The following is a 21,317-nucleotide window of genomic DNA, read 5'->3' on the forward strand; positions in this document are numbered from 1 at the left end:
AGCTGAGCCGAGGCGCGCATCGACTGGGGCGCGTCTGATCTGAACTGAGGAGCGGCGAGCAGCGGCTGAATTTCGTGAGCGATTCGCTTCTGGGCGCTTCGCGGCGCTTCCGCGGTCGGTGTGTCCCCGGCGTAAGAAGCACCGGCATCATTTGATTTTACTCTAATATTGGGTGAAACAGGCTACAAGCTAACATTGAGCTAAACATGAATTAGCAACCAACAGTTGACTCTAAACACATCTCAAGCTACGTTTGCAATTACCAGTATGCAGAGTATGACTCGTCTTCACTCTCATCGGGAGTCTTCTGATGCTGAGCCGCAACTGGCAAAAGCCACGAAACTCACAGAACGGCAATGAGAGAGACACTTGTTTGTTTGGAAATTGGACTGCGGTACCCAAGTCTGACCGCAGGATGTCTTTCTCACATCATGCACCTTTTTGTTCTGTAAGAGGAAACCAAAAAGCTTGCGGATAAACGCTTTGCATGTTTGTGGAGAAGATGCCAATTCTACAAATGAAGGCTGAACGGGTCGGAACCTGCAACCTTCTTACTGGGAGGCTGCAGTGATCTGCTTCTTTAGTGAAATATGAAAAATTGGCAGACATGTGCATAAACCTTAAGATGTTTATGTGTATTCTGGAGATTAGACCTAGTTAGAAAGTAAGCACGTGCTCAAATTTTGGTCAAGAAGGTATATAAGCTAAATATGTTTTTGATTATGATTGTTTTCTAATTGTTTCTTAAGTGCCATAATGATGTAATCCTTAGCTAAGCTTGACACATTTAAACTTCTACTGAAACCTCAGGTGACATTTTTGTGTAATATTGTTTTTGCACTTGTGCGTTGCAACTTTTCAGCCACGCCCTGCCACACAAGCTCTGTAGGTCCCCCACCCATGTTGGGAACCACGTGTCCAACACCACTAGTGAGCAATAGGTTACACATCTACGGCTGAAGTTTTGTTTTATGTGAACTCGTATTCTTTACTAAATCAAAAGGTGTGTTTAAGAGCAGTCCCAGAATCAGCTGTGTTCACAACTCCAACAGTTGCAGCGGTTGCTCACACAGCTGGGTATTCTCCCGCTAATCTATCACTTAGTGTGGTTTTGTCACCGGCAAAATGGTTACACTGTGTGAACAGTAACCTTTTTCTTCTTAATTCATATTTCACACCACTAAATGACTCACATTTCAACACTGTTTGACACCTGAATTGCTTCCGACAGTGACAAAAATGTTACACCTCAGTCTTAAGTCCCACATTGGCAGCGTCATTCCTCCCTAATAATTATTAATTGTCAGGACTTAAACTCTGCGCTGTTCATCGTTTGAGGGAGCTGCAGGTGTTAACAGCGAGAGCTAATTGGGGTGCAGAGCCAATTAGAGGCTGGAGAAGACTGACGGCATTAATGGTGATGAGGCTCATAAAGCTGGCAAACCTGCAGAGACACAGTTTGAGTTGCTCATCTGCAAATACACGAGGAGACATAAAGCAATCGAAACACAGGAGTAACATCCTGTGAATGAACAGGTGTGTAAGGAAAAACACTTTACAAGTACATTTCTTCTTTCTTTGACATATTTTGACCATTTGAGAACTTCAACATGGGTCATATGGTTGGTTTGACGTGCCCAGTAACTGCTAGAGATGGACACCAGCTCCACACAACCCTTCTGATGATGAAACAGTTCAGATAATGGATAAAAAAGAGCAGGTTCACTGAGAAGCCATTTTTTACCTATAATGTGTGAAAGTGATCAGTCACTCTGAATCGAACATGCAGGCTGAACATGAACATAGTCTTCTACCCCTATTTCCTGCATTGGCTTCTGCATCACATGTCTTGTGCCCCAGGGTTCAGTTTTAGGCCCAGTGCTATTTAACCTCTATATGCTCACTCTTGGCGTCAGGATACACAGTTATGCTGATGATACACAGTTGTACATCTCCGTGTCTCCTGATGACACACAGCCAATGGATGCACTTTTTAAATGCATTTTAGACATTGAATCCTGGATGGCAGAAAACTTTCTCCAGCCCAACCAGGACAAAACTGAAGTTTTAGTCATCGGAGAGAAACTTTTACCAAAACTACAATCAATGACTTTTATTCCTTCTTTTCAAGTGAAGAACCTGGGTGTGATCTTTGACTCTGACCTGTCGTTTATACCTCATATTAAAAACATCACTAAAATAGGTTTTTATCATCTAAAGAACATCGCCAGAGTCCGCCCCATTCTCTCTCGGGCCAATATGGAGACGATGATGAATGCTTTATTTTTATTTATTTTTTTATTTTTTTACCGTGTCCTGTCTGGCTGTGAAGCAAGCAGAACTGATGTCTGAATGCGGGTAACAAGCCTTACAGATTTACTCTCAGGTGGAGCATCAAAGCGTCTGCTTTTAATGTCACGCCTGATACTTAAAACTTTCTTGTTATTGTTGTTGAATGCTTTGTAATTCCAACCAGACACGGAGACAGAGGTGAAAGAGAAAGGAAAAGAAAAGGTGGGGAGAGAGGAGGAGGGGTTCCACAAAAATAAACAATGAACAAGAGTCTGCTTCTAGACCTGCAGAAAAAGACAACAAAAAAAAAGGGACACAACAACAATACAACAAGATCTAGCTATCACTGCGTCAACTTGATGAAGAAAATATGTAATCAACATTGCTTAACTGAAGAATCACGATAATAAATGCATGCTTTTCTCACCAGTAGGATACACTACTACAATGCCCTCCTTTCTGGTCTTCCTAAAAAGAGCATCTCAGGCTTACAACTCTTACAAAACTCAGCAGCTCGTGTCCTGATGAAGACCAGGAAGCGGGAGCACATCACTCTGGTTTTAAAATCATTATATTGGCTTTCCGTATGTTTCAGGATAAATTTTAAGATACTTTTAATGGTTTTTAAGTGTCTTAATGGTCTTGTGCCTTCTTATCTCTCAGAACTGGTTTTAGAATACCAACCCTTGCAGTCTCTGCGCTCCTCTGGCAGCTGTCTCATTGTCATCCCTAAAGTCGGGACGCACACCCACTGCGAAGCATCTCTTCATTATTATGGCCCTCGCCTCTGGAACGGGCTGCCGGAGGACCTCAGGGCCACAGACAACATTCATGTTTTTAAGAACAGGCTCAAGACCCACCTTTTTAGCTTAGCTTTTAGCTGATCTTCATTATTACTCATTTATTCATATTATTATTGATTTTATCTTTATACCTTCTATCAGAGGTTTACTATTCCATATTTTAACCCTATTTTTTCCTTTTCCAGTGTCTCCTCTGTGGGAGCCCTCTGCCCTGGGGTGGTGGTTGGTTGTGGCAGCCTGGGTGGAGGTGGGGGGTCTCCGCAGTCCCTCCCCTGTGGATCTGCCGCTGTCGGGGCAGATGGCTCCCCTAATAGCGCTTCCTTAAAGTTGGGTGGACACTGTGCGACTTTTTCACTCGTAGCACTCAGCTTCAGCTCAAACTGTACGACTTCCTCGCAGGGCAGATCTCATGAGCCATGTGCTCACACTGTACGACTCAGTTCTCGGATGCGACCTGACTGCTCACACTGTACGTCTGGTAGCTAACACGTCGGACCTAAACATATGCTAAAAACAGCAGTTTTTACTCAACACGTTAGACTTTTTTGTCTTGTTTTGCCTGTTGTCCTTCGGGAGTGCTGCAGAAGACCAAGCCCCCACAATGCGGCTTTAAAATTGAGTCCAACCCGGAAGTAAGAAAAATTGCAGTTCCACCCTCATCCACTAGGGGCTGGTGTCAGAAGCGAGCAAATCCTCATTGACTCCCATGTTAAAAATACCAATTTCACAGCAGAAATAAACATGTTTACAGCCTGGTACCAGAACATGTTTTTGGTTTAAATGATCTAGTTTACACTCATGACAACTCTGAGGGGGGTGAATTTTTTTCTCACTCTTCGTTTAAGTGTATTAAAAGCCTAAAATTCTGTATAATTAATGAGCATCCGACACACGTGACCGCAGAGTTAGCTCCGTGGAAAGGCCTCAGTAGAGCCTCGGTCTGGCTTGGAAACTGTTTCGGGATTTTGAGTCTCTGTGCTTGTGTATTCTGTTTTGGATATTATTTGTGCAATTGTTGGACAAAATGACTTGCTGTGGCATTAATTGCACTAATAGAGCGTCCAAGGAGTCTCCACTTCATTTTTTTCTGTAAGTTAAATTATATGTATGTATTTTAGGTCACTGCTGCCTTTAAAAGAGCTGAGTTTATCGAAGTAGCTAGCTAACTATCATTTCAACATGTAGCATGTACTGTTTAACCATGAAATTTAGATGTAAAATACGGTAAAATAATTAATAGGGCATATGTCGATGGGTAAAACCCAGTGCATTTAACATAAAAATGGGTTGAAATATGATGGAGCTCTTGGAGGGACACTTCTGTGTTCCATTCTTCCACCCAGTTCTCCCCGGCGGTCAGCCCGGTACATGTCTGACCGATGCGGCGCCTACTAGCTGCTGCGCGGGCTGACCACTTGTGGAGCTCTCTGACTCGTAGGGAGACCTGACCGCAGATATACTGCACCTCAGTTCCCTACCTAAATGCAAAGTTTGAGAGACGTGGTTTACTTAGGTCTGCACTTCCTTCGGGCTAATTTGTCAAGTTCACAAAATGTGGAACGGGATGTAAGGTTAGAATCTGCGGCGAATCGGAACATATCTCGAAGCCCTGGCCGACGAAACGGTCCACATGACTATTACTGTCAGGCTCTGAGAAAATTCGGGTTGTTTTTGTGTCAGTCGGTAATTCTGCAACAGTGACTCTAACTAACGCAGCACTAGTTGACAGACATCATTACAGTGTGAAATCCAGCACAGAGTGACCCGGTTCTGTAAGGAATTCTGTTCAGGAGGTCGCATTTCAGGCTCTTCACATCATATGTGACTGACTTTTACGTTATAACAACGATCACACACTAGGAATGTTATAAAGCGCCTATATAGGACAGTTTCTTTTGTATATTTTCTGACTTTATAAACTCCCAACAACAATGTGCTTCTATTTGTTTTTAGGCTAAATCTACCCAAGACATTGGCTGTCAGACTAGTAGTCTGCAAGAATGCACTTGTCCAGGCTGACGTGAACCCGTAGCAAAGGTGAATTATTTGTAATAATCTTCTATGTAAACATTTTATTATTACCTTCTAGTTTTAATTTGTTTTGCAGATTATTGTTACACGTGATTTTATGCTCTTTTAAACATTTATAAATGTGCTGTTTCTTTGTTTTTTATATAGCCACCCAGTTTAGAGCTCCCAGCTGCTGTGTGTCTTGTGACACAGGGACCATGACGGAAATTCATCTTCCAGAAAGTCTGGCTCATCATTTAGCCAGATTCCTAAGGTATAGGCCAAAAATGTTTAGGTTAGTTTTGATAAGGTCTGTGCATCTCTCATTTCATGACATGTCTGTCCCAGGTGGCAGCCGGGTGAGGGTGAGCGTGTTGGGGGGGGGGTGATGCTGAGGGTGGGTTACCTGGAGGTGTGGATGACGTTGGAGAGGCTGTGTGGGTGGGGGAGCCTGATGAGCCTGGGTGTGATGCAGGTGAGAGAGGGAACAGGGCAGAGGCCGGCTGGACGTGCAGCGGGCAGGGGGAAGCTTAAGCCTGGGTGGGTGGAGGTGGATCCAGGGCGGGCAGGGAGAGGTGAGACCTGGGCCTGGGCCGGTCGTCAGTGGCGCGCCACAGGCAGCTGATGGCGGTGTGGAGGACCAGCAGTCTCCAGCAGGTGAAGGCGAGGAGGAGGAGTAGCCGTGACCAGCAGGTGATGGCGAAGAAGATGGCTGGAGAAGCAGCAGCAACAGCGGAGAGAGATCCGCGGCCGGAGACGCCAGGGTACAGAGCGCAACACGGCAGGCGGGCAGAGTTACTCTGCCCCCGCGCGTAAGTAATTGATCCGTGCCTGGCAGTGTTAGAGTTGCTCTCTCTCTCTGTGAGTGGTCTGGTGCCGGGGACCTATTTACTGCCGGAGTTGTTGTGTGCCACAGGGGCGGGGCCGAGGAGGAGGCGTATTGGATCCACCGTGCGGCGATCCTGCGGTTCCCAGACGACGACGCCGGCCTTGTAGATTCCTTGGTCGAGAGCTCAGCAGGGCCGGACTGGACCACCTTGTCCCTTGGGGCCCTGCGCACACTCGATTGAACGCTTTTTTTTCCCTTGGCGTCATCATCAGAGTTTTGTAATAAATGTCCCTTTTTAATTTGCTTTGGCTGTCGCACTGCTTGCCTTGTTTTTTTAGAACCTATTTTAATCCTTTTAATATTAGTGGCACCTTCCATTCCACCTGGATCGTGTCACAGATACATAACCCAAACCAATATTACAATAACATAAACTCTTACACAAAACGCTCCTCTTGATAGAGCAAATCTGTTCAGCACATTCTGACAGACCTTTCTTCTGTCATGTTGCTGTACAGGACATTTTTAGAGTTTTTCTTTTTAAAGATAAATAATATTACATTTAAAGAGCAATACTTTCACATTATCATTTTCCCACACTTTCTGTATACCTGTATTTTGTTGTTTTTCAATAAAGAATGACAAATTATTTAAGTTTATGGTTTTTTAGCACACAAATATCTATCTGTAAAAAGTATCTACAAAGCTAATGTTTACATAACAAGTATGATTGGGTTTTGCAATACAGCACTCTGTTTATTTTAGTAAGATTTTTAAACCAAGTAAAGTTAGTAAAGAACACATTTCTATTGGCTGCTAAGTAACTGTTGGACTTAAAACAGGCCTGTTGTAGAAACAACTTGGCATAAATGATTCTTCCTTTGTTGTCTTAACCAAAGAAATTCCAGTAATTGAGCAAAAACATTTATTTTTTTACGTCACATTTTATAAAATAACAGGACACAAAGTGTCGGGACATTTAAAAAATACTTAAAATAATAAAAGGGGCCCAGAGAGCTGCTGAGTGAGTGGAACATCGGGTTGTGAAGGAAGTACAGTTCTCATCAGTGTGAAATGAGGGTGTAGAAGGTGAAGCCGGTGCAGATCCTCCTTCATGTTCACCAGATTCACACTGCAGATCAGGAGCTCTTCCATGCATGGAGTTGAAAGAGAAGGTCTTTCCACCTCAGTCCGCCCCAACCGAACCAGGAGACACGGACGTCAGGGAGGCCAAGGTTGTGTCAGAGGGTCTCTGCAGCTCTCTGGGCACCACGCCTCACTCAGCTGTCACCAATGATCCAAATGGCTATGGAGAAAAAAAATAACAGGTTTGACCTAGCTGTTTAAAGTACAAAACCATACATGAAGTGGTCGAGGCAGGTATTTGGAACTTACACTTGCTGCGTTGTGTAGCTGGTGTTGGAGACACACAGGCTGCCATGGTGACCTTTTAACACATCTAAGAAAAAAATGTAATAAAAGAATGAAACTTCAAAACTCCCAGACCTCATGTCATATTTACTAATCAGCTATGGCTGATTTATTGTTTGGATCACAGTGAGTTACACTAATTCTAATATATTTTTATTTCTATTACACATACATACTTTTTAACAGTTATTTTCACATGACTGTTATCAGGCTCTCTTGTTCTGGTTCTCATGATAATAATTCTGTTTCTTCTAGTAAGTTATCTTGTGCTTACTTCATCTGTATAATGTCTCTTTACTTTTGGTGAATTGTACTGAGTCCAGAATAAAGGCTACTTGGCTGTACAAGATACAAACAAGTATTACGTTTTGGAAATATATGAAATGTATTTAGCCTGCTAATTTATCTCAAATACTAATAACTACCGTATTTTCGGGACTATAAATCGCACTTTTTTTCATAGTCTGGCCGGTCCTGCTACTCCGGAGAGACTTATATAACAAAACATGTAGGCTACACCGCGCTGCTGCGGGCCGACTCCGACCCAAGAATGAGTTCCCCTGTCCCGCTGGGAGGGTTTCAAACACCGCCTTCCTCTGCTGGAGACCGTGGCGTGCTGCTGTGGCGCATTATTCGGTTATTGTTACCAGTACTTGTCTTGCAATGTGAAACGCTTGGTCTCAGATTTTGTAAGAAAAATAAAATTTCCCCCCAAAATACAACTTATATATGTTTTTTCTTCTTCATTATACATTTAATGGCTGGTGCGACTGAGGAGCGACTTAATAGTCCTGAAAATAAGGTACGTGATAAATAGTGAAAACTTGCTCAAAGCAAAATATATTTTCATTACGGAAATAACTTATAAACTTACCGATTTAATATTTTTTATTCAAAGAAAGGTATGTCTCATGAAAAATCACCGCAAACCTCCACCTGAACTCAATTCTGTCGATGGGTGTTCCACAGAGTTAGCTCCGGTTGTAGCTAGGTGGCTACATCCGTTAGCTCGGCTCCCACCTCCGCGTTAGCTTTGGGTTAGCCAGGGTTAGCTTCAGGTTAGCTTGTAGCTAGTTCGACCAGGTGTCGTCAGTTGATCCCAGCCTTACAGCCCCACCCTCAGCTCCTCCTCTCTTCCCTTTAATGGAATTGTCTGGGCTTGACGGAACCTGTGACACGGTCAAAATGGCGGTGGTGGCCACCTCCCATTTCAGCACAAAAACTTGTTATTGGAGCCTATGAAAACAAATTGTCCAGTATATATGTCGATGAGGAGGACACACAGGGATTTATGGGGGTTGGATGAGGAAAACGAAATAAAGAAAGTAAATCTGTGTTTTGTGATCAGTTTAATTTGACATGAACACGACAAACACGCTTTCTTGACAATCTTTGTGAGTGAAAAAACGTGTAGAAACAAAAACGAACAACGTGTGTTATTAGGGAAATAGCGGGCGAGCGGTGTTGATGCAGGATTGCACATGCGCCGTGAGCGGTTCTGATACTTTTTGGGTCGCAGCTGCTCGCAGCGCCGCTTCAACAGTGCGATACCCTCACGAGGGACGAGCAAAATATCAAACATGCCAGAAGTCCGTGCGAGCTCACGATTACTGATCGGTAGCTGGTCACGTGGTGTTAATCGCCTCTCGTAACCCCCTGTACACTACACGACGCTCAGCGCAAAACTCGCCCCGATCTTGTGGATTCTCGCACGAGTGGAAAATCGGCTCAAAAAAGTGAAAAAGTCGCACAGTGTACGCCCGGCTTTACTTAGCTTTTCTGGCTCATCTGAACTTAGCCCAGTGTATTTTCTTTTCTTTCTTATGTCATGTGTTTGTGGGTATGTGTGCATTTCTGTGTGTGTGTGTCAGAACATGAGTGTAATGAGGGGTTATTGTTGTTAAAATGCTTTCACATTCCTGGAGATGGGAGGGAATGTGGGTAGGTGGGATCATTTTAATTTGTAAAGCACTTTGGGTTGCATTTCCTGAATGAATTTTGCTGTATAAATAAAGTTTATTATTATTATTATTATTATTATTATTATTATTATTATTATTATTATTATTATGATAAAAATAGATGGAAAAATGCTTGGTTCAGAAAAACAGATCCACGTCACACTGTCACTTAACCTTCATTTGTGACAGAGTGAGTGCCACTGTATCCTGACTGACCATGCACCCTTGGCCAAGGGGATGTCCCTTTGGCTGACTGGTTAGCGCATGAATCCCGCCCGGGCCCTCGGTTCTCCACCTTGCCACACATGGACTAACCCATCTTGGCTCACGGCGGGGAAAGCTGTTGTTGGTATAGCGTCCAGGAAACAGCAGAAAATGTCTCGACTGTTAGAAGGTTACCTTTTGCATTAGCAACTCCACCACACAGCAGAACATCTTCAGGCTTGAGTTATTTGTAGATGTAGAGATGAAACATCACATTTGCAGAGCAAACTGAGACATGCTGCAGTTATCCAATCAGATGCAAGATGTCTGAATATCAGGAAATACAACTCCAAATCCTGTTATCTGAAGCTGCTTTTTCCTCCGGCTGACTCCTACATCCTCCAACAGGTGCAGCAGAGCTTTTTTTTCCCAAGAGAACGACTTATAATGCATTGATTCCTACTAGAGAACACTGAAAATGTAATAAAATGAGTAAAGTTGACCTATAATTCTTTACAATACACATGGCGGTAGGTTGGATCAAAAACAGAAGTATGTTAACATTGATGACCATGCTCTGTTTATTGTTGTTGTTATTGTTTTGTTCTTTACCAAATTACCAAAGTAAAAGTCTGATATGCAAGAAATTATTTTCAGAAGAATCTTACAAGTGTCATGGGCTGTGCTGAATTAACCTTTATCTGGTTCCGAGTCTTTCTGTTTGCAGGTGGGCGTGTCCCAGAGAGCAGCTGCCGCGGATCTCCTCATCAGAGGTCAGAGGATTTAAGGCGTGGCGTGACAACTCACCAGTGCCGGATGATTACTCAGTATTGTTTAGTATCTCGCCTGTACTCTGTCTGTCTCTAACTTGTTGTCTCCTGTGTTCCCTGCTAGCCTCATTCTTACCTGCCCTGTTCCTCCGACTCCCCCCAGGTACCTCTCATTCATTTGACTGCACTCTTCTTCAAGAAAGAAACTTCCGGAATCACCCTGCCTGCCAGCCATGCCGCTCACCCGGACCTGCTCTCCAAAGCTCACCTGCCCCGCTCGGATACTTTGGACTCCTGTGCTCAGCTCCCAGCCATCATCTCTGCCCCTCACAACCCAGACCTGACTCGCCCTCCTCTCAAGCTCCCCGAACGCTCAGGAAGCCGTAAGCCTCCTCTCACCTCGCTTTATTCTCATTTTACTGCAACTACTCGTTCTTGTCCCTGCTTCAGAACACTACTGGACCCTCCCGACCGCAGACCTTCACCTGCACTTCAACCAAACAAAAATAAATACGTTTTTACTTACCTTTGCCTCCGTGGTGATTCTACATGTTGTGGGTCAAAAAACTACACCCCAACATGACAACAAGATCCTAAATTAAGGAAAGAACAATCACACAAGCTTTGCATTGCAACATATTTAGCAATAGATTAATTTATTTGATTGACTGATTTAGCTAAGAACACTGTTAATAAAACCTCATGAAAGAGACTGTGTTGGTTAACTTAGCTCTACAATGTTGCATGGACATCTGGGGTGGTTCCACTGGATTGACAGACCAGGGTGGTGGTTCTATTTAAAAAAGGGGACTGCAGGATGTGTTCCAACTACAGGGGGTCACACTCCTGAGCCTCCCTGGTAAGGTCTATTCAGGGGTTCTGGAGTGGAGGGTGCATTGAATTGTCGAACCTTGGATTCAGGAGGAGCAATGTAGTTTGGACCTGGCTGTGGAATGCTAACCCAGCTAGATACCCTTAGGGGGGTCTTGGAGGCTGCGTGAAAGTTTGCCCAACCAATCTACATGATTTACTCCCTGTCGGAAGTACTCTGGGAGTCCCTTGATATGGGCTGTAACCCTCTCTGCACACTGAGAGTATCAGCAGTGCAGAAAAGCAGCAGAATGGTTTACTCAAGACCATTTAGAGCTTTTAAAACGAGGGTCACGACCTTGAACTTCACCCTAAAATAAAGGGGGAGCCAGTGAAGAAGTACCAGGACAGGAGCATTGTGACAACATCTATCAGAGTTAGTCAAAGACCTGGCTGCAGCATTCAAAACCTTCTTCAGCCTGTTTAGCACTGAACCATAAAGCTCCACTTTTGTCTGATCATTCCACCAATTTACAGTGTAATATTTAGCCTTCAACAGTGGTGTCCTCCTGTTTTTTTTTGTGTTAATATGAGCTTAATCAGCAATGGTTTGTTGTGGTCTTACACTGATGAATGTTTGAGTTCACCTGAAAAGGTTTTGGAAGTTGTTCTGAATTCTTTAGTTGTCATTCATGTTACTTGTTTCTTCACCTTGTGAATTTCCCCCTTGTGTCCATGTCTGGGGGGTTGGGTGCAGTCCTGGTTTCAGGATGACAGGCTGGACCAAGAGGGACTTAAAAGGATCAAACTGTTTAAAAAAGAAATATGATGACACCAGGACAACAAGTGGATGGATTTCGGAGAGAGAAGCAACAGGTGAGTGATACAGGTGAGTTCATTGACTCAGAGTTTGGGTTAATATCAGAAAGTTGAGGCAAACTTACATACCAGAAACATCAAGATCCTTGGAGATGGTCCTCTAGTCTTTACCTTTAACAGGCTGGCCAACAATAGTCCTTCCCGAGATAAGTGTAGCCTATTAGCTTTCTGTGGTCAATGTTCAGTGTGGTACATACCCAGATCAAGGGGTTGTATCAACTAGTCGAATAGTCGACTTCACTGCTCTGTGGTGATTTGTTATGACTTTCATAGACTAGTCGCTGTCACGTAATAATGACCGACAAGATGCAGTCCTCGGAAAAGACAGCAGGTGACGAGCCCATGCGCGTTGGGAGGCGACACGCTGAGCCAGAGCTTCGGTATCTGGCGCCCACGGTAAAATGGACATTTGAACGAATTGTGACCTTTACCCTCTTGCAAGTTGTTGAAAGAGATGTGTTCAACTTAGAAAATGTGGGCGCAGTTTTAATCGTCAAAAACTCCAGCGAGCCAAACAACACCCCCCCCCCCCCGCTTCAGGTGTGTGATGTCATCAACGACTAGTCGAAGTCGACTCGATTTTCATTACTTAACAGTCGACTTTAAAACAAATTAAAGTCATGCAACCCCTACCCAGACCCCAAACAGCACTGTGACTACCTCAGCCTTTAAACCTGCAGACAGATTGAAAACACCTATGGTGCTAATTACAGGACGTGATTTAAGGTCTCCCTATAGACATATTTATCTGCAGCAGTAGCTCAACAGTTTGAGCGGGTTGTCCAGTAATCGGAAGGTAGCAGGTTCGATCCCTGCTCCGGATGGAGAATTCTGCTGTTGTGTCCTTGGGCAAGACACTTAACCCACCTTGCCTGCTGGTGGTGGTCGGAAGGACCGGTGGCGCACCTCTGTCAGCACGCCCCAGGGCAGCTGTGGCGACATCGTAGCTCATCACCATCAGTGTGTGAACGTGTGTGTGAATGGATGAATGATACACTGTAGTGTAAAGCATTTTGGAGTTCTTACTCTGAGGCGCTATACAAGTGCGGGTCATTTATCATTCATTCATTTATCTATTCTCTATAGGAAGACCATCATTTGAATCCAGATCTGCTTTGTTGTTCTAGTGAACCACAGTTCCACCAATTAGAAGCAGTCTTAGATTTCCTTTAGTTGATTTCTAGTAAATTTGGGATTGTTAACATGGTTGACAGTTTCACGTAATCTCAGTAACATTTGTGGGAAGTCCGTTCGTTCACATGTATAGTGAGAGTTGGAGAGAAATGAATGAAGTGGTGGCTTGTTAGATATTTGGTACCATTGAGTGGGGGATGGGGTAATAATAACAACTGCTGAGTGAGAACTGCAGACACCATATGGAACCGGACATGTAAGATAGTAACAACAGTCAATTACACAGATCTCTTTTTGTTTCCTCCACGCCTCTTTGTTCTCTCTGCAATTACACCTCCATCTCAGGTGGAATTTCTGAATACCAAACATCTGAACGGATCTTTCAATTTCACCTCCTGTGATTTCTTCTTTACATTCTGTCATCGGAGACACCTAGTGTCATTCCCAACCCTTCGCTCAACTAACTCACCCACCCCACCGTCACGCCTCTCGCTCTCTCACCCAGGATGGTTGCTAAGCAACAGGGCCCTTGTATAATTCATTTACCCGCTGCATGCAAATATATGGACAATTAACCACTTCTGTTTGCATAATAGATTTGGGAAGGAGGTAGAGTGGGAGAAGGTTGAGGTGGAGGGGGGCTATTTAATTCCCAGATCAACTCATCCTGCCTGGTGACACAAAGCAAACAAGAGGGGCGAGGGAGAGAGAGAGAGAGAGAGAGAGAGAGAGAGAGAGAGAGAGAGAGAGAGAGAGAGAGAGAGCATGAACTAAATAATTTCCATTCCTTCTCATGTCAATAACTGCAGACTCAATAGTGCCATTCTCGTTCGTGTTTGTAGAGAGAGCAGAGGAGCAGCATTGCTGCAAATTACCCCCCGCCACATACACTAAAAGTACAGGACGCACAAACACACACACACACGCATGCAGGAACATTATAATTACTACCCTGTGTGGAGCTCAGCCTCCGCTCAGCAGTCATTGATGTGCAGATGAAGATGGCCGCCGCATGTTTTTGCGCTGAAAGAAAACCATGTTTTGGTTGGGCTCTGTCAACGGAACAGCTGGATTGCCATTTTTCACTCAAATTAGATTTCAGCTGAAGCACCGGTGCTGGGGGAAATTAAACCGCACAACAAGAAGCAGAAGGAGAGAGCAGCCATTTTCTCTTTTTCTGTCTTTTCACACTCTCCCTAATTTGGTACAAAAGAGGGTTCAGAGCGGGGCACAGCAGTCAAGCTGCACCCATCCATCTATTCATCTGCCTATCTGTCTATTGATTCTTCCTCCCATCCATCCATCCATCTCATCATCTCTGGTTTATTTGACATCTTCAGGGTTTTTTCTGTCTTTTCCACTGTCGTAGAGTTATTTAGTGACATTTATGTGTTAGTAGGTTTCTTTCAGGCAGTCTGCAGGAGACACTCAGAATGGAAAATCCTTTCAGATTTATTCTGGGTTTGAACAAAGATGAAAACCAGAGTTTACTGTTCATAATTCATTCTCGCTCATTGTTTATGCTGGTTACTAGTAGTCAAATGGGTGCTTTGTGCTGAACTGTCTTTGAGCAAATCACTGAAACAAGAAAACACCTTTGTTATCATGAAAATGCGAAATCATAATAATAAAAAAAAACTGTTTATAAAGATAATGAGAAGGCAGGTATTTTGTGTTTTATTTATTTTCTGACACAAAAAAAATCTAAATATCAACATTCAAGAGCTTGCTAAGAAAGTTGTTTACCTCAACCTAAGGCTGCTGTGACCTTTAACCCTGCCACTGTTCTAAACAACTAATAGAAGAAGTGTTTATATTTGAATAGTTTCTGTTGTGTTTTGGGACCTGCTAGATGTGGACTGAGTCATCTTTATGATGGTTCTGGCCCAAGAGAACAGGTCATCGTTTCCAAGAAGAATCTATAATTTGCTCTCCACACACTATTTATATAAAAAATCTAAGGAACCCTCTTAGATTAACTTTTAAAACTAGGAGTGATTATCTACCATTAATATCAGCCGATATTGGCATTAAAATTTAAAATCTGAAAATATTGGTATTGGTTTTTAGTCTTTTAATGTGTGTTTTGTGTCATTTTTACCATTAATCTTTGGAAATATTATTTGAAGTGGAGCTGAAAATGAAGTAAATGATGCCTAGCTGTTGAAAAATGTTGACGTCTTTGTAACATTTAACCATAAAAATCGTGTCTAAAACAGATGGGAGTGGGTCTAATGGTGTTTCTCAATATCAAGGCGCCTGGCCTTGCGAGGTGATGTCTTGCGAGGCCAGGCGCCTTGCTTACGGGGACACAGTCCTTCCTTGGTCAAAGAAAACGGTTAAATGGAACAGACTTGTATAACGTGACCGCGGCTTCCACGGCGGTCACATAACGTAACGTTATATTTTATACGTATTAGTTTCAATATAAATATATAAGGTGGCTTTTACTTTTTAAATTGTGTATATGTTTGTTAAATTAAATATATAAGTGAGTTACTACCCGCTAGCCACCGAAGCTGCAACTACTAAGCAACTAACCAACAATAGAAAACGTCTTTGGATCTAAATAAACATTCTAAATTAGTCGACTTACTTTGAAACTTGAAATTCTCCCCGAAGTAGCTGCCGGCTTCTGATCCACCATCCTTTTGAAAATACCGCGGTGTATTATGGGTAATTTTTTACCAAGGCTAGGCTACAAGACACCTCCCATGTATCCTTGCTCAGCTAGCTAAACGGCTAACAAACGGAAAACACGCCTCAGTAGAACATGAGCATTGGAACACGTCTTGGCGGTTCCTGATGACGCATCTCCTAGGCAACTGGGGCGGGGCCAAGACATCAAGGGGAGGTTCCTTGGCATTGAGAAACACCCTGATTCTCTGGGCGACACCATGTTTCCTTCTACAGGAGCCCGTGAGAACAAAATGCATTTACTGATTAGTAAGAAATGGTTACAAAATTTTAGCCATTCATAATTGTTGTTTTACACATTTACCTCTTCGCTCGTTGCCAGAAGTGAAAGGGAGTCTGATGTGGGACTACATGTAGCTCAGCATGGAGAGCAGGTTGTCCAGTAATCAGAAGGTTGTAGGTTTAATCCCGGCTCCCACCAGAGAGTGCTGCTGTTGTGTCCTTGGGCAAGACACTTAACCCTCCTTGCCTGCTGGTGGTGGTCGGAGGGACCGGTGGCACCTGTGTTCGGCAGCCTGGTCTCTCAGTGCGCCCCAGGGCAGCTGTGGCTACACACTGTCTCATCACCATCAGTGTGTGAATGGGTGAATGATACGCTGTAGTGTAAAGTGCTTTGGAGTCGTCTGAAAGGCGCTACACAAGTACGGGTCATGCGCATGTCAATTTTCTGGAGGTTGAACAATCTGACTGAGTACTTGTTTGAAAATTGCGCTCCAGGGATTTTTGACCCTACTGGCCATCCATTAGTTAGGTTTTACTCAAACACAAAAATAATACTTGCTTGCAATGATTTAGGCATGTCCTGCCCCCTATCGCCAGGGCAAGTGCACACCACCACGTTAATGCACATGATATACACCAAACTCCTCAGCTACTTGTCTCTCTCAAAAGGTCAAAATATGGCAGATCTGAGGTAATGTTCTTGAGATGTTTTAGTTTATTTGGTACAACTTGTAATGAAGAAATTTGCTGTGAACGTATTCTGTCCTGACAGCATGAAGCTAGGTGTAGCTAGACAGCAAACTAACCACTAAAACATAAACAAGAAGCTTGACCCAAGGCTCGCTTTTCTAATCTGAGGATTTTTATAAATGCTTTATAACCCTAGCTGTAATATACAGAAGAAGATAAAACACATCACTGATAAGCACATCTTAGCATCACAGTAAGGGAGAGTGAGATTCAGCTGCTGTTGGAGACCAAATTAAAATTTCCTGTTACTAACATGAAATGATGTAGTTGTCATTCTGCACAGAAAATGTTTAAAATGTAAGCATGATAGGAGAAATGTGATTTTAGTAACCGGAAATGACTTAGTTTGTTTTATATGACGAGGACACAGCATGGACTGATTTTGGAAGTTAAGAGTCAGACTATATCAGTCTATCGGAGCAGGCCTTGGAACGAGCCCCTGCATCGTGAGAGTAAACATAATGGCTCTAAAGCTAGTCTTCACTCGTGTATGTGTCACACATCACATGATCAGGAAGCAGAAAATCCATGAATTAGGAGATTGTTTTGGGGTGCTGCTGTAAAAAAAAGGTAAGGAGATAACTGGACAAACTTCTGTTGCTCACACTTTGACAACAGACTGGTGAAAGAATGGAAAAAGCTATAAACCTGCTGGTTCTTCTTGTTGTAAGAAGTGAGTTTATCTTTCTTTAGGTAGTTTTGATGTTTACATCATCATAGAGCTGTTGCGGTAAGACTGACTACGTATTTATTAGAATGACCAATAAGATGTGATGATTCCATTTAAATATGAAATATCAATCCGACTGACCTTTTAATGTTTAATCAGAAGATTCTAGTTACTTTACCTATTCAGGGACCATAAACACACTTCATATTACTTCAGACAGAGTCAAGTATATGCTGTAGTTTATAAAAATTAATTTCTTTATTAACTAATGATTATCCATGACAAGATATTAATAATGATATGTAATGTAATGGATATGAAGTGAATTTATGTAATGGATGAGATGATGTAATGGAAGCTAGATGATTTAGCAGAACCTTTCTTAAGTATCGGAGAGAATTGGTGGATTCTTGTAAAATAAATTTGGCGGTTTGTTTGGTAAACTACAGATCTGTTTATAAAAACCATGTCCCTCCCTGTGGTCTGGAGGAAGGGCGGCACGAGTGGTGAGGTCACCGTACGTTGAGCCCCAGAGACTCAAAGATTAGTAGCTTGAGTTCAGCTTCACCGGCTATGAGATGCAACCCGGGTTAGAGGAGGCCAGGCAGATTTTGTTTTCCTGTCTGCAAGTGAAAGGTGACTTTCTGGTCAAATTGTTGGTGACAATTTGACCTTTGATTCAGTACAGAGCACAATATTCTGTGACTCGTCAATTAAAAATGCTCAAAAATGAGTTAAGCAGATGCAGAGAAATTATCAGCAACCAATGAAACTAATTCTTCATTTTAATTTCCCAGTTTGTGACTAAAAAGCAGATTAAACGAGGAACACTGACTGATCTAACCATTAAGCCTAATTACCATTAGATATTTTTAGCAGCAACCAATAAATTAGACATCTCATGTCATTAAAACGTTTGCATGCTTTCCACTTTGTTAAATTAACCTGAAGCACATTTTTAACGGATGACAAATGTCATGCTTAATGTAAATAGGACAACAAGGTTTTATTGATTTTTCTCTCTTTGTGTTCAGTCTGCTGATACCAACTGAAGCATTTACATTGATTAGAAACAGATCTGCTCTTCACTTCATCTCAGACCTCGGGAAATAAAAACTCAGATCTTCATGTTGAAAACCAGAGATGGAATATTGCAGAGACACAGAGACCTTTGGTTCAGCTGGTGGAGTCACAAACGTCCCATCAGCACACATCCAGACCCCAGATCTGTTTCCTGTATCAGAATCTTTATACCTCCATCCTTTATTATGCACTAATATAGTGTGTTCCAACTACAGGGGGATCACTCCTGAGCCTCCCTGGTAAGGTCTATTCAGGGGTTCTCGAGAGGAGGGTCCATCGGATTGTCAAACCTCAGATTCAGGAGGAACATTGTGGTTTTCATCCTGGCCGTGGAACACTGGACCACCTCTATACCCTTAAGTTTGGTTTATGCTTGACGCATTGACTTTCCGCTTGGTGATGCGGCTTGCGGATGGATCGCGCTTCACAACTTGCAGCGTTTATGGTTCATGTGGCTTGTTTCTGCGGTGAGCCAATATTCTCCCAAACTGTAGGGGGCAGCATGGAGCTCTACGGCATGCATCCAACACTGCACCATAGTAGAAGTAAAAATTACTGTTTACAACATGGCATTCCAGCATTTTTAACAGCGTTCTCGTCAGTGCGAGCTATTTCTCTCCAAGAATTATTAACAACATGTTGATCACGGTGATCTCTGAGAGCTGAATCATACAAATGTCTGTATTTACGAACCTCTGCCATACTAGTTCTTGCCGGTCCGCCATGTTTTTACGCGTCCGACCGTCCGCGTGGTTAGAAATTTTCCTAGGTGCGCGTTGCGGAAATTTTGGGCCGTGCGGAGACGCGGTGGAGGGGCGTGCTTGTTAAAATGACAAAATTTCGCCGCGCGGAGCCGTGCGGACCTCGCGGACACGTCAAGCATAAACCAAGCTTTAGGGAGATCATGGAGGGTGGGTAGCAGTTCGCCCAACCAATCTACAAGTGTTTTGTGGATTTGGAGAATGCGTTCGACTGGGTCCCTCGGCGGGTTATGTTGGGGGTACTCCAGGAGTACCAGGCCCTCTGATACGGGCTGTTAGGTCCCTGTATGTCCGGTGTCAGAGCTTGGTCCGCATTGCCGGCAGTAAGTCGGGCTCATTCCCAGTGAGAGTTGAACTTTGCCATTGCTGCCCTTTGTTACCGATTCTGTTCATAACCTTTATGGACAGGATTTCTAGGTGCAGCCAAGGTGCTGAGGGCATCCGTTTTGGTGGCCTGAGGATCGGGTCTCTGCTTTTTACAGATGATGTGGTCCTGTTGGCTTCATCAGAACGTGATCTCCAACTTTAACTGGAGCGGTTGACAGCCGAGTGTGAAGCAGCTGGGATGAGAATCAGCTCCTCTAATTCTGAGACCATGGTCTTAAATTGGAAAAGGATAGAAAGCCTTCAGGGATGAGGTCCTGCCCCAAGTGGAGGAGTTTAAGTATCTCGGGGTCTTGTTCATGAGTGAGCGAAAGATAGAGCGCAAGATCGATAGGCGGATTGGTGCTGCATCTGCAGCGATGCGGGTGTTGTACCGGTCTGTCGTGGTGAAGAGGGAGCTGAGTCAGAAGGCGAAGCTCTCGATTTACCGGTCGATCTACGTTCCTACCCTCACCTATGGTCATGAGCTTTGGGTAGTGACCGAAAGAACGAGATTGTGGATACAAGCGGCCGAAATGAGTTGGGTGTCTGGGTCCTGTCTTAGAGATAGGGTGAGAAGCTCATCATCTGGGAGGGGCTCGTAGTAGATCCGTTACTCCTCCACAACCGGATCCAGTTGAGGTGGCTCAGGCATCTGGTCAGGATGCCTCCTGGACGCCTCCCTGATGAGGTTTTCCAGGCACGTCCAACTGGGCAGAGACCCAAAGGAAGACCCAGGACACACTGGAGGGACTGTGTGTCACTGCTGGCCAGAGAACGCCTTAGGATTCCCCTGGAAGAGTTGGCCTTGTAACTGGAGAGAGGGAAATCTGGGTGTCTCGGCTTAGGCTGCTGCCCCCGCGACCTGAATCTGGATAAGTGGCTGAAAATGGATGGATGGATGAAATATGGCGTCAACCTTAAACTGCATTTGTGCTCACTGCTAGTTTTATTATGTAGTGTTTGTTGATTATACGCCACATTTAAAGGACAACTTCACTGAAAAAACATTTTCAGTGATTATTTTTGATTATAATTGGTCTCTCTGAGTTTTTTTATCCAGGCTGAACATGAAAATAGTCTCCTACACCTATCTCCTGCTTTAGCTTCTGATAGAAAACAGACGGTGAAACTCTAGGTTTAGAAAAGCCTGACAGATCTACGTCACACTGTCACTAACATTCATGGACTCACCCATCTGGGCTCGCAACAGGGAAGGCTGTTGTTGGCTTAACGTCCAGGAAACCGCAGAGAACATCTCAGCTAGTAGAAGCTAGCCATTAGCATTAGCAACTCCACCACACAGCAAAACTCCTCCGGGCTTGTGTTATTTGTGGAGATAAAACATCAACGTTGCAGAGCAGACAGTCAGTGGCAGAGTCATGCTGCTGTTAGCCAATCAGATGAGAGATCAAGAAATAAGAGTCCAAATGGACTGAAGCAACTTTCTCTTCCACCTGATTTCTACATCCTCAAATGGGAGCACCATACCCAGAGTATGACTACAGGGCATTCTTTGCTATTAGACACCACAGCAGATGGATTAAAAATATGAGAGAAGTTGACCTTTAAAACATCTAAAAAGACTAAAGTGCTTCAGCCTTGAAATGCAAATCCTGCTTCATTTTCATCCTGATCCAGGGACATC

Source organism: Nothobranchius furzeri, chromosome 18 (assembly GCF_043380555.1).
Source record: "Nothobranchius furzeri strain GRZ-AD chromosome 18, NfurGRZ-RIMD1, whole genome shotgun sequence".
In the NCBI taxonomy this organism is placed as follows: domain Eukaryota; kingdom Metazoa; phylum Chordata; class Actinopteri; order Cyprinodontiformes; family Nothobranchiidae; genus Nothobranchius; species Nothobranchius furzeri.